General features: G+C 37.6%; 1 long non-coding RNA gene across 4 annotated transcripts in view; it reads right to left on the bottom strand.

The window, feature by feature from the left end:
- LOC139363726 (uncharacterized) overlaps positions 1–14,465 on the bottom strand; it is a 149,238-nt gene that overhangs the window by 65,437 nt on the left and 69,336 nt on the right. For all 4 annotated transcript variants that reach the window (XR_011624548.1, XR_011624547.1, XR_011624545.1 and 1 more), the window contains one exon: positions 13,829–13,927. This is a non-coding gene — a long non-coding RNA (uncharacterized lncRNA). The remainder of the gene's footprint in view (positions 1–13,828; positions 13,928–14,465) is intronic.

Below are 14,465 nucleotides of genomic sequence, written 5' to 3'. Positions count from 1 at the left end.
TGCATCCATGGATTCAACCAACAGTGGATGGAAAATACTTGTAAAAAATTGCATCTGTACTGAATTTATACAGACTTTTTTCTTGTTGTTATTTCCTATACAATATGGTAATAAAAGCTATTTACATAGCATTTACATTGTATTAGGTATTATAAGAAATCTAGAAATGATTTAAAGGACATCAAAGGATATACACAGTAGGCTCTATGTGCCATTTTATATTAGGGACTTGTGCATCTTTAGATTTTGGGATCCGAAGGAAGTCCTAGAACCACTCCCCCATGGATACTTTTAGTGCTTGTTTCTGAACCATATTATCAAATTTTAATATTCTTTCTGCAAACAGAACAAATGCAGCATTCTAGTTCTTGACCTTTATGGCTTAGACTAAGTTATTTTTCTTGAAAGATTCCTCCTTTTCTTATTTACACTCTATGAGATACCAACAGGAACTCCAGGCTGCCCAGTCACACTAGAGAATTTCATGCTGGTAGAAGGAGAGGTCTCAAAGTCTTAGTGTATTTCATTGTCAACCTGGAGGCTGTGGAAGGCTCTGGTTTCTGACCGTACACTTGTTGCTGTCTGAGGAAGAGTGAAAGCTAGGTGTTCTCTAAGTCACTGAAGGATCTGATTTAAAAGAAAGAAGGGGCCGGGCGTGGTGATGCATATCTGTAATCTCAGCACTTTTGGAGGCCGAGGTAGGCAGATCATGAGGTCAGGATTTCGAGACCAGCCTGGCCAATATGGTGAAACCCTGTCTCTACTAAAAATACAAAAATCAGCCGGGTGTGGTGGCACATGCCTGTAGTCCCAGCTACTCGGGAGGCTGAGGCAGAAGAATCGCTTGAGCCCAGGAGGTGGAGTTTGCAGTGAGCTGAGATCATGCCACTGTACTACAGCCTGGGCGAGAGAGTGAGACTGCATAAAAAAGTAATAATAATAATAGAAAGAAAGAATTTGGGAATTCGAAATTAATATCTTTTTCTTCCCTCCTCTCTGGGAGTGGGAGAGGGACTTGGTCTGAGCCTCGGTGCAAACAGTTCTTATTCATTGAGCACCTCTGCTCTGTTCCAGATAGCATGCTAGGCATCTCATCCTCACATAGCCATGGGAAATGGATACACGTTATCTTTGTTATAATAGCTAAGGAAACCTTCCCATATGACTAGAGTAGCCTAAAAATCCATATCTGCCTGATTCCTAGGTCACTAGAGGAACGTCTGTCTGGCCACTGGAATTGCTGGTTAATGCATAGCTTGTTAGTAGTCCCCAGCTAGCCTATTTGTTTCTCCTGAGGCATAGATGTTTTTATCCCAGAGACATGATCCATCAGGGTTTGATGGCATGTTTAGCACATTCTTTTCTTTTCCAGTAGGAGGTGGCTTTCTACAAGTCACCAGGTCACCAAGATGGACTGAGTTGTTATTTTAAAATAATTTGGAAAACATACTAATAGAAAATTAGGTTTGGGCCACTATGAGGGAATAGCACAGACTAGGTGGCTTAAACAACAGAAATGTATTTCTCACAGTTCTGGGACTGGGAAGCCCAAGATCAAGGCACTGGCAGATTTGGTGTCTGGTCAGAGTTCTCTTCTTGGTTTGCAGATAGCTATTTTCTCATTGTATGTTAACATTGCAGAGAGTGAGAGAGAGAGAGAGAGAGGGAGGAAGAGAGAGATACAGAGGAAGAGAGAGAGCATACATGCCCTCTGCTCTCTTCATCCCCTTGTAAAGGCACTAATCTCACTTATGAGGGCTACACCCTCATGATCTAATTACCACCCAAAGACCTGCCTTTTAATACCATCACATTGGGAGTTGGAACTTCAGCATATGAATTAGGAGAGACACATTCAGTCTATAGTAACATTTCATTGTTTAAGTTAGAATACAAAGCTACATTAAAAAACCACACAAAGCATGATCTACCTCCTCCTAGTAAGACATTGTTAACCTTCTGATGTAATGTCTTATAGATAGATAGAAACATGTCGGTAAAATATAAATGTAAGATGTAGCTGTTGTTTTACAGGAACAGAGTCACATGGAACAAAAACTATTTTGGAATCAACTGTATCTTTTTTTCACTCAACAATAGGCCTTCCTAAAATATATACCCCAAAAAGAGCTTACATTTTTGGGGGGAGATGGTCAATATGTATATGATAATTTTAAGAGGATTATATTAAAACAAATTATGTGGTACAGATTTTATATTTTTAGACTATTATAGTCTACTATATTATATTATAGACTAGCATAGTCTTTTCTGGAAATACTAGTTATGATTGATAGTAAATCATACTCCATTTTTATTTAACTACATAAATCTTCCTAAAGAAACAAAACAGAAGAAAAAGTGGCATTGATAATGGCAGTTCTTTAGTCCTTATGAAGAGGATCCACAGCATTTTCTAACTGCCTATCTCTGGATGACTAGTTTTTGGTATGATTTTCTGACTTAAACTTGCCTTGAAAGGTTTAGACAGAATCAGCCCTTATGCCATGAAAGACACCAAAGCTATATGTCTTGACAGTTTCACAGAATGAAACAAATAATTTAGACCTCAAAAATTAAATTCCAGAAGAACATGTCACACCCACCTACCAGCCCAACATAATTTTTGTTTTTTTCTAGACACCAGAACCATATTGCTGGAAAAATGTCCAGATGCTGTAATTCTCCTAGTGACGGGTAGTCCAAGTTAAAATGATGGCTTTACTGTAATGTACATATCAGTGTTTGCTCTGGGGATAAATTCCACAGAGATCTGTCTTGTTGAGGTCAGTTAGGGGAGCAGAGGAAATCATACCTGCTTGGTGATAAGAACTTTTCGCTAACTAGGTGGTCCATAAATACATATTGCTGGTTATGTGAAATGACAAGACTTTTCAGCTTCCTCCACCCAATTTTTTGCTGGTGGGAAGATTCATTTTGCAGTAGGTGGCAATGGTAAAAATAGGTAGATGCGTGTCCTGCTGCAGCAAATGTAGTGTAGTGGAAGTAGCAATGAACATGACTTGAAAGACTTGAATGTGAGCCCAACTTTGCTGCACACTGACCCATTAACCCTGGGCAAGTTATTAGGCCTTCGTTTCTTCATCTATAAAGTAAAAATAATGCTCCCTGGTTTCCTCAGTGGATTCCTGTGAAAATAATGCATAGGAAATGCTTTGCACACTATAAATCACTCATAATAAAGAGAGCACTGATGTTTCTTGATAAAGATACTCAGAAAAACCAGACACTGTGCTGAACACTTTGTATGCATTGTTTCTAATACTCAAACTCCCTAGGCAGTAGACACCATTGCTATTCTCATTTTACAGATAAGACAACTAATGCTGAGAGGTGTTAAGTAATTTGCCAAGGCCACAAAGCTTGAAGTTAGAAGAGCAGAATGGAACATTGTATAATATTGATTATACATTTTTTTCTATGTTAGCTACACTATTGTTGCATATATGATACCTTAGGAGCACAAGGACCTTTTTTAAAAAATAGGAAATTTATTTATTTCAACATTAGGAAAAACATATGTAGCACATCAAACTCCTGATTTTAGGGCTGTGACTTCTTACGATGAGTGTAAAGTTCTAAATGTTCAATTTAAAGAAATAAGATAATGTGAAGATGAGTGTGAAATAATAGAACAGATGATATGCACATATCAGAAACTCAGAAGTGTAGTAGAAATGACTAAAGTCTGTGATACATTGGCCTATGTCATTAAGATGTAGTTAAATATAGTATTATACATAGCATTTACAAATGCTATACGTAAAAATATTTTGGTGTTTTGTACACATGGGCCACAGAAGGGTGTAAAAATTCAAACGAGGACTTATTTAAAACAAGCCTGAAGTATTTAACCCCAAATCAATGACAATAATATTAATAATAATAGCTATCATTTACTGAAGCTTCCCATGTTTTAGGCATTATGCTAAGCACTTTACACTTATAGCCCAATTTAAATCTCAGGTTTTATTTGCACTCGAAGAAGCTTCTCTGTGAGAAATGCCAAGAAGTTCTAGATCTGCAATGTCCAGTACAGTATCCTCTGGTTATGTGCGGCTCTTGAGTAGATGAAACGTGATGTGTCCAAATTGAGGTGTGCTGTAAGTGTAAAATATACACTGGATTTTGAAGATTTCATATGAAAAGGGAATATAAATATCTCAGTAATTTTTATGTTGATTACATGTTGAGATGATAATATTTTACATGTATTAGGCTAAATATAAAAACAATAATTTTGCCTGTTTATTTTTGTAAGGTACTAGAACTTTTAAAATCACATATGTGGCTCTTAACGTTGGCTCACATTATATTTCTCTTGGACAGTGCTGTTCTCAATAAGATACACAATGTACTATCGACTTGTGTCTGAGCTGAGTGAGCCCCCAGGCTAGAAGGTTTTCAGCAGGGAAGCTGAGATTTTTTGTTTGGTTTAATTAGCAGGTGCAAATGCAAACATAGCCAAGGTTCAACTACTGTGATTTTGCATTTGCATTTTCCTACAGAGGCTACCAGCTGCTGTAAAGCCAGAGAGGGATAAAGAAGTCTGCTTCTTGCTGCTTTAGAGCCATTAAACTCTTTAAGGCAGGACATTGCCCCTTGATTCAGTGTGCAAATAATGGAGTAGTATAATTAGCATTCGTGTAGTTACACTGATGTAATCTCATGGGGTCAGGGCAAATTATTGTATTCTGGGGCTCAAGTGCATTCATGATGGGTAATTTATTCATAGGTGAGGTATAGCAGTTTCCTAAGAAGTCTCTCAGAGTGAGTTCTCAGAGTGAGCTGTGGAGGGTAACTATTATTGCAGCAATAGATGTTGTGAGAAGAGGCAAACACAGAGATGGAGAATGCAACTTGACCTTACTCTAGTACAAACACAAGTTTAAGCAGCCTTGAACCCAAGGGAAAAAAAAAAAAAAACTTCTCTTGTGGCAAATGACTATAGTCTTTTCCCATTTTTGCTTTCTACTTAGTCAAATGGCCTCAGCAAAAGTGTCTGTATGAAAATGAACAAGCAAAAGAAAACCACACACAAGTTGTGAAAGACAGATTCAAAATCTAAACACTTAAGATTGAATAGGCAAAACCAATGCCGGTGTTTCCCACATGCTCAGTCACTTTCCACAGTTTCTTATTCCTCCTTATGGTCAGCTTTCTGGAGATGGGAGAAAGAGTACTGGACTCAAAAGAAGACATTCAAGTTCAAGTGCTATTAAATAAATTTCATAGCTTTCTGCCTTAGAAACTCACTTGACTATTTCAAACTGCAGATTCCTAATCACCAAATTCCAAGTATACTAAGGAATTTGAAAAACTCTGTGCTGTGGGCAATGGTGAGGCAATTTTATGACTAAAACCTTTCCAGGTCTCGTGTCTTAGCTTTTGGCTTCTTATTATACTTTATCTTTGTAATGATAATGAGTTAAAATTTAATGAAAGCCTCTGTGGGTCATGACTGTGCTGCCTCCCTCTTGTTCTTTTAAAGTTTTTCTACTATGAAATACTGCACACTTAGAAGAAAACACACACACACACACACACACAGCTTAATGGATTACAATAGTCTTCCCTTATTGGTTTCATTATCCATGCTTTCCCACAGTTACCGGTGATCCACTGTGGTCTGAAATATTCAATGGGAAATTACAAAAATAATCAATTCAGAAGTCTTAAATTGCACACCATTCTCAGTAATGTGATGAAATCTCACATGACAAAATCGATAGGGACAGGAGGCAGATAAATTCCGGGCCAAAGAGGGCGGGGGCCTGGCGAGGGACCCACCCTCAAGCTGAAATGCCTGGAATCATGGCCCAAAGTGAGAACTTACATCCCTGTTTTCTTGCTTGAATATTGTTTTTCCAAAACCACCCATAGCCCACCTCACCCCCTCATCCTGTGTCCATGAAAACCCCAGAATTCAACTGGCAGAGAGGAGGAGCTGCTGGATGTCAGAGACTACAAGACTACGGTTGGACATCAGAGAGAAATGGCTTGACTTCAGCGGGACAGCTTCATGGCGTAGCTTTGGAGAGGAGTCCGGCTGGGGATGGCTGGATTTCAGGGAAAGATTACCTTCCAGCTCCATCCCCTTTTCAGCTCCCCTTCCTGCTGAGAACCACTTTCATTGGCAATAAAATCACCCACATTTACCGTCTTCAATTCATTCATGTGACCTCATTCCTCCTGGACGCTGGACAAGAACTCAGGTGCCACAAGTGTGGGTACAAAAGACTGTCACACTGACCCTCCACTGAACTTCACTCCTGCCAGTGCCCAAAAGTGCTCACCCTGGCTCCTGCACTTGCTCACCTGCCCTCCATGTCCCATGACGGGTGGAGGAGCGAGTGAGTGGAGTTCCCCTCTGGCCTGCACCGAATCAGCCAGCTAGTTTCAGCTCCCATGTACTCCAGTTCCTGCCAGTGAAGGGGTCAGGAAAATATCTGGCTTCAAATCATCCCTTTGTTCAGCATCTCCATGTGTTTTACACTCTACCAACCCATTACCTACTGAGTAGCCATCTCAGTTATCAGGTTGACAGATCACAAGAAGGGTGAGTATAGTATAAGAAGTTATTTTCATAAAGAGAAAGAGAGACCACATTCACATAACCTTGATGACAGTATGTTGTTAGAATTATTTTATTAGTAGTTATTGTTGATCTCTTACTGTGCCTGATTTACAAATTAAACTTTATCATAATTATGCATGCATAGGAAAAAAGATAGTGTATGTGTGCATACATACATATATATATATACACATATATATATATATATATGATTCAGTACTGTCTGAGGTTTTAGGCAGCCACTGGAGTCCTTGGAATATATCCCCCAGGGATAGGAAGGGACTGTTGTACTATAAAGTGAGTATCTGTGTAACCATAATCCAGATCAAGAAACAGCGTTGCCAGCACCCATGAACCCTCAAAATGATCTGATTCAGAGATAGCTCCTTTTGTCCCCTTAAAGGTAACCATTATTCTCACTTGATGACAATCACTTTCTTGCTTTTCTTTGCATTTTTTTTTAACACCAGGGTATATAACTGTAAACAGTATGATTTGGTTTTGGGTGTTTGGAAATTTTAAATGACTGGACATATCCTGACCCTTGTGTCTTACTTCTTGTATAGCATCATGTTTGTGACAATCACTCATGCTATTGTATATAGCTGTAGTGCTTTCATTACTAATGCGTGAACATTCCTGTTCATTTCCTTTGAGGCATATGAATATGCATTTCTGATGGGTATACTTCTAGGAGTGGAATTGCTAGGTCACAGGTTATGCATATTATTCAATTTAAGTAGATACTGCCCAATTTTCCAAAGGGTTTGTGTCAATTTATATCCCCATCAGCAGAATTTTGAGAGTTCCCTTGTTCTACATCCTTGCCAGCAGTTGGAATTCTCAGTTTAAGAAATCTAGCCAGTTTGGTGGTATGTATAGTGATATCTTTTTGTGGTTTTAATTGTCATTCCCCTGGTGGCTAATGAACTCGTTTTCATATGTCTGGTAGCATTTGGATATCTATTTTGGTAAAGTGACTGCTCAACTCTCTTCCTGATTTTACTAGTAGGTTTTCTGTGTTTTTGTATTCTTATTGATTTATAGGACTTACTTTTATATTCTAGACACAAGCTCTTTATTGGTTATAGGTGTTGCAAATAACTTGTCATACTCTGTGACTTGCATTTTCATTCTCTTAATGATGTCTTTTGATAAATGAATGCTTTTAATTTTGATTTAGTCAAATTTATCAAACTTTTGTTTTATGGCAGTGATGTGCTGCTCTCTTTAAAAAGTCTTCTCTACCCTGAGGTCGTGTCTACATTGTCTTCTCAAGGTTTTATTATGTTGCCTCTCACATTTAGATCTACAATTCATCTAAAATTGATTTTTTTAGATGAGGTATAAGTTGAGGTCAAATTTCATTATTTCTATATGGATATCCAATTGTTTCAGAACCATATATTGCAGAAGCCTTCATTACCCTCTTGCTCAACAATGCCACTGTCTTAACCTTAGTTTTCCTGAAAGCAGAGCCCTGAGGCAAAGGCTTGCCCACAGGTTATTTGGCAACATGTTTCCAAGTAGCAGAAGTATAAGACCAGTAATGAAATAAGGAAACAGAGAAAAAGCCAATACAAAGATATGTAATCAAACTGGCTACTGCTATAGGTCACTTGTGTTCCAATTTTTTAAGGAACTGCACAAAATTCAAATCAGAACTCTCCACCTGGGGATGAAAGGAAAAAACATTTTTCCATTTAATCTCCCACTAGCCAAGTCTGGCTCTAGGAGTGTTAATTCCTTTATACATCCAGGTTATACATGTTTGAGTGCTAAGCATGGACAATCTATGTCTTGGCATTAGAGAAGCCCCTGGGCAGGAAGAAAGAGGTATGCAGTTTGGATCTACAGCTAGATGTACTGTGGTTGTACATGTGTGATGCTGGTCAAGGCCAACATGGCTGTTACTGTAGCAGGCTGAAGTAAAAGATGGCTCTGAGAGGATTTTGATGTGGTTTATAAGACATCATTTTAGTTCATTACTCTAATTATCTGTGTTTGAGCCAATACCATACTTTATTGAAAATTGTAGCTCCGTACTAAGTTTTTATACCCAGTGGTGCAAGTTTTTTGACTTTGCCCTTTTTCAAGGCTAATGTTGGTCCTTTGCATTTCTATGTACATTCTAGAGTCAGTTTATCAAATCTCACAAACAAAACTTTTCAGATTTTGATTAAAATTACTTTGAATCTATAAATAAATTTAGTGAAAAGTGCTATCTTTACAACCTTGAGATTTTCATGAACATAGTTTATCCTTCTTTAAATGCTCTAAGTAATGTTCTCTAACTTTTCTGCAGAGAAGTCTTGCATATTTTTGTTAGATATATTTTTAGATATTTATTTTTGTTTTAAAAAATTTTCTAACTTTTACCTGGTGTATAGAAAAAATTGATATATTAATATCCATTAGTATTGCAAAACTCACTGTTTCTTGTAATAACTTATGTATAGATAATTTTAAATTTCCTACATACATAAATATAGCATTCAAGAATAATGACAGTCTTGTTTCCTCCTTTCTAATCTCTGCATGATTTATATCTCTTTCTTACCTTGTTATACTGGCTAGGATCACTTGCACAAATTAGAATAGAAGGATGACAGCTTGCATTCTTGCTGTACTCTCAGTCTCAATGGAAGAGTTTTAATGTTTTACCTTTTTTTTTTTGAAACGGAGTCTTGCTCTGTCGCCCAGGCTGGAGTGCAGTGGCCGGATCTCAGCTCAGTGCAAGCTCTGCCTCTTGGGTTTATGCCATTCTCCTGCCTCAGCCTCCCGAGTAGCTGGGACTACAGGCGCCCGCCAGTGCGTCCGGCTAGTTTTTTGTATTTTTTAGTAGAGACGGGGTTTCACCGTGTTAGCCAGGATGGTCTCCATCTCCTGACCTCGTGATCCGCCCGTCTCGGCCTCCCAAAGTGCTGGGATTACAGGCTTGAACCACCGCGCCCGGCCATTAATGTTTTACTTTTAAGTTGATATAAGACTTCGTAAAGATATTCTTTCTTAGATAAAGGAAGTTACAATTTTTTCTTAGTTTGCTAGAATTTTTAAAAACAATGAATAAATTTAGAATTTTATTAAATCCCTTTTCCACAAGTATTAAAATATTTACATATTTTCTCCATCCTGTTAATTGATAAATTATATATATTTTTTGCTTTGTACTTTAGAATAATTTTAGATTTACAGAAGAGTTGAAAAGATGGTTCAGAATGTTCCCATATGCCTTCACCAGCTTCCTGTAATGTTAACATTTTACAAAAATCCTGGTATATTTATCAGAATTAAAATTAGATATTTAAAAAAAATTAAACCCAACTTGTGTTACTGAAATAGACCTCAAAATTTGATCATAACTTTTACCCTTTTTATATATTTCTTAGCATGTAGTTTAAAAATATATTTATATTTGTATTTATGAGTAAGATAAATATAAATATTGTTTTAATTTACCTTTCATATTGTCCTAGCCAGATTTTTGTATTAAGGTATAATCGAATGCACTTGGGGATTTTCCCTTTTTATCTATTTTTTGGAAGGGTTGGTGAAAGATTAGTGTTATATTTCCTCAAATGTTTGCAGAAATCTTTATGAGTAGGTTTTTAAATTCTGGATTCAATCTATTTAATAGTTACAGAACTATTCAAGTTTTTAATTTTTTAAGAATTAGTGTTTTGTAACTTGTATTTTAAAATAATTTATCAATTTTCGGTGAATGTCTATAATTTTATGTTGACGATCTCCTTCTAACTGACCCTATGAGGTATTCTGCTCCCTTTTCTCATGATGTGTAAATAACAAACTGCTTCTGTTATTTCATGTGTTTTGCTGAGTTGCCTCCTCTGTGTCACCTGACCGATACAACTGACCTAACTTCTTTCTCAGTCAAGGCTCCCCTGGAGAGTAGCTACTTGGTAGGAATAAACTGGACACAAGTTAGACAAGAACCACAGAGGTATCTGCCAGAATAAACAAGTTTCCTCTGAGAGGGACACCTGGTCATGGATTGAACACTTAGGCTTTAGGCCATGTGCAGACTATTTGTCTGCTTGTTCTGTCAATTACTGAAAGAGGTGTATTTAAATTTACTCTGATTGTCAATTGGTCTATTTCTCCTTATAATTATATTGACTTTTTTTTTTTTTTTTTTTTTTTGAGACAGAGTTTTGCTCTTGTCCCCCAGGCTGGAGAGCAATAGTGCAATCTCGGCTCACTGCAAACTTTGCCTCCCAGGTTCAAGTGATTCTCATGCCTCAGTCTCCCGAATGGCTGGGATTACAGTAGCCACCATGCCCAGATAATTTTTGTATTTTTAATAGAGACAGGGTTTCACCATGTCAGCCAGGCTAGTCTCAAACCCCTGACCTCAGGTGATCCACCTGCCTTGGTCTCCTAAAGTGCTGGGATTACAGGTATGAGCCACTGCGCCTGGCCAATTTTTACCTGAAATATTCTGATACCATATTATTAGGTAGGTATTCTTTTTGGGTTACATTTTTTGCCGTTAATGTATGATATTGAACCAATCTAGCCAGAGTGGGGGATCTAGGTTTGGGGTTTGTGGTTGTTATACTTGCCCTCAGTGTACCAAGTCTTAAATTCATCTAGCTAAACCTCATATTTAGGATAAGAGATAGTTTTCTAGATGGTTTTCCTCAAGGTTCTCTCCACCATTGACTTTAGCTTTCTCTTTTGCACTTCGTCCCAGAGAGGATTTCTTTCTACTCTTTTGCGTCATTTGATCCTCCTCTCTTCCAGGAGTTTCTGTTGTTTCTTGTTACTGGATGCTTATTGGTGAGAGTTAAGTGAGGGGCATTGTCTATTCTGATTAAGCTTCTGTCTTTGGCAGGTACTGTGTCTGTGGTTCTCATGGATGTGGTCTTTTCAGAGCTCCTAACCGTTCCACCGCTGTAGTTCAGAGCTCAGCTATATTCTTGCCCCTCCCCCAGGCGTAAAGGAATTTTTTTTCTGTTTTCTTCTCTCAGTTTCATTGGGGTTTCACTTGCATCTTGGTCTTGGTGGGTGGGGGATTGTTTGTCTCCGTCTCCTCCCACCCCAGCTTTGTAGAGGAGAAAAGGAAAAAGGATCTGGGCAGCCTTCATTTCCCTACAGCTATGGCTGCTGTTCTACTTCTCCAAGTCTGTACCAGGAGTGATGCCCTCTCAGGACTCCCACCAATCTTTTCTGGGGAGTCTGTGGGGAGAAAACTACAAGTGGATCATGCAAATTCCCCCTATATTTGCAGCTAGGGCTCTAAACATTCTTGCAAGCCCACACTTGGCCTTTACCAATTTATGAACAATTCCAGCTAAATTAGTTTTTTTGGTGTTTGACTGTGTCCGTCCCAGGTAAGCACATATTAGCAGCCTGTCCTCCTATGCACACACCTCTGTCCTTAGATTTTGGACTTATTTCTGCTTCATGATTTCAGCTCTCTGAAAGTTTAAAGAAAGTTATTAATTTACAGTTTTCATGACTGTATATCCCAAACAAACCGGAAGTTCACTGGGGTGCTTAAATTTGTAGATTGATCTCTTTCTTCAGTTTTAGAAAATCGTCAACCATTATCTTTTCAAATATTTCTTCTACTTGATATTCTGTTTCTCTGCTTCTTCTGGGACTTCAATAAATATACGGTCTTCTCATATTATTTATACATCTTACACTTTCTTCTGTATTTTAATACTGTTATCTTTCTGTACATAATTCTAAATAATGTCTTCTGACCTGTCTATTAACCAATTCTCTATTTGAGAAAATTCTTAAAATTATTTTACTCATTTGCTGTTAAACAGAACCAGTGATGTTTTAATGTCATTGATTGCCTTTTCATTTGCGGATTTTTGGAGGTCAAATTGGAAATTTTGTTAGTAGTTGATAGTTCTTAGACAAAAATTCAAGTTCACATATTTTTCTTCATAAGTATTATCATCATGGGTGTTCACAGTCTGGGTCTGGTAATACTGTCTGGAGTACCTCTAAATGTTTTCTTGTGGGTTATTTGTGTTGGTCCTCATTCTTACTGATATCTCTTTGACTGCCTGGTCTGCTTTTTTGGTATGCTGGACACTGCATTTGAAAATATACTAGTAAAATGATACGAGGCTGGGATGATGTTATTTTGCTCCTCAAAGGATTTTCATTTGCTTTGCCAGGTGCCTCTGGTCATCAACAATCTGGAGTCTCCAACTTGTGTCTGGGCTAGAAATTTTCTAGGCCACCTGGGCATCCTGAATACAGACTGTGGTCCATGGGGTGCTGCTTTATTTCTGGTTTCCCCTTACTCCTAGGATGTAGCTCTTTGGAGCATATATCCTAAGCATAGGTGACTTACTAGATTCTCCATTCTTGGCAGACTTTGGATCACATTTTTGTCCCCCTAATGCTGAAGGGCTGTCAAAAGTGCTGCTCATCCTATCAGCCATCTCTTCAAGGCAGAAAAATGCCCCCTGGGCAAGTACAAATGCTGGACTCGACTTTCTAGATTTCTATCTTCTCTTGAATCTTGGCTTTTTAGAAATAATTCTTTATGATACTGTTGGTTCTTTAGAAGATGTCCTTCAGAACATGTCTTTTATATATTTTCCAGTGATTTTAGTAATCTGGACATCTGAGATTACTTTAAATGAGCAAGTCTGTCTTCACTGAATACAGACATCTGGAATTTTTTCAAAATCTTGGCAAGGTATGTATTACTATCCCTATTTTATAACTAAAGGAATGAATCTCTTGGCCTTCAAAAGTATTCTTTTTAATGTTATGTGATGCTTCCTTATATTCTCCTCCATCTTTGTGTGTCATGTTGAGAAGAGTTTTGGGTCCACCATATCTGAGAAAATGAATGCTCTTTAGGAATTGTTTGGGAATATTTGCCAGAGTAGATGAGTGGTGTGCCTAAATAATGTTTTGAAATGCAATTGTTTGGGGTAAGCACATTAAATAATTTAGGTGCTTTTTACTCAAATATATATTATGTCTCCTATATTCTAGACTAGGTTATTGAGCCCTGGCTCCCTCTTACTCAGTTATGAATTTTTCATATTCTTACATAAGGAGTATATTAATTCCTTATATTCATGTTTATATTTAGTTATGTAATACTTTTGAAACTATATGTCACTTTTGATACTCCTCACAATCCTATGAGAGAAATAGGATGGAATTACCATCTTACCTATGAGAAAAAAATTTCAGAGTGAAAAACCTGGGTTCAGTGCTATATACCTTTAGTCTCAGCTACTTAGGAAGCTGGGGCTGGAGGATAACTTGAGCCCAGGTGTTCAAGTCTAAGTCCAGTCTGGGCATCATGGTGAGACTCTGCCTCTAGAGAGAGAAAGAGAAAGAAAACTCAAATAAGTTAATTGCTAAGGGCCACACGGCTAGCAGTGGCAGATTTAAAAACTGGCCCAGTGATATTTTTCTTTTCTGTTAAATGAATGAGTGATGGATGTTCTTTATAACCTGTGTGTTAAGAGTGCCATCTTTCCACTAATACATAAATATAATTTCTTTGTGACATGTGGTATTACAGAGAGGCTAAGATGTAAGACTTTGAAGATTAATTAACCTATATTTAAATCCCTGCTGTGCCACTAACCAGCCACCGGGATTTGGGCAAATTTTATAGCCACACTATGCCTCAGTACCTTCATCTGGAAAGCTGGGATAAAAATGCTTAACCCAGGTTTTGTTATGAGGACTAAATGAAACAATGCATGCAAGATTTTTGTGCAGTCTGGGATGCAGAAAGTACTTAAATAGTAGTTGTTAGTATTGTTACTTTGTTATTAATAAAGATTATGATCTATAATCTGGCATTATGAACAATATTTTGCTTTCGTAATTTAGAATCAAAAGTGGA

The sequence above is a fragment of the Macaca nemestrina genome, chromosome 6 (assembly GCF_043159975.1).
Source record: "Macaca nemestrina isolate mMacNem1 chromosome 6, mMacNem.hap1, whole genome shotgun sequence".
Taxonomy (NCBI): domain Eukaryota; kingdom Metazoa; phylum Chordata; class Mammalia; order Primates; family Cercopithecidae; genus Macaca; species Macaca nemestrina.
Note: the sequence above shows the minus strand (reverse complement) of the source record. Positions and strands in the feature narration are given on the sequence as shown.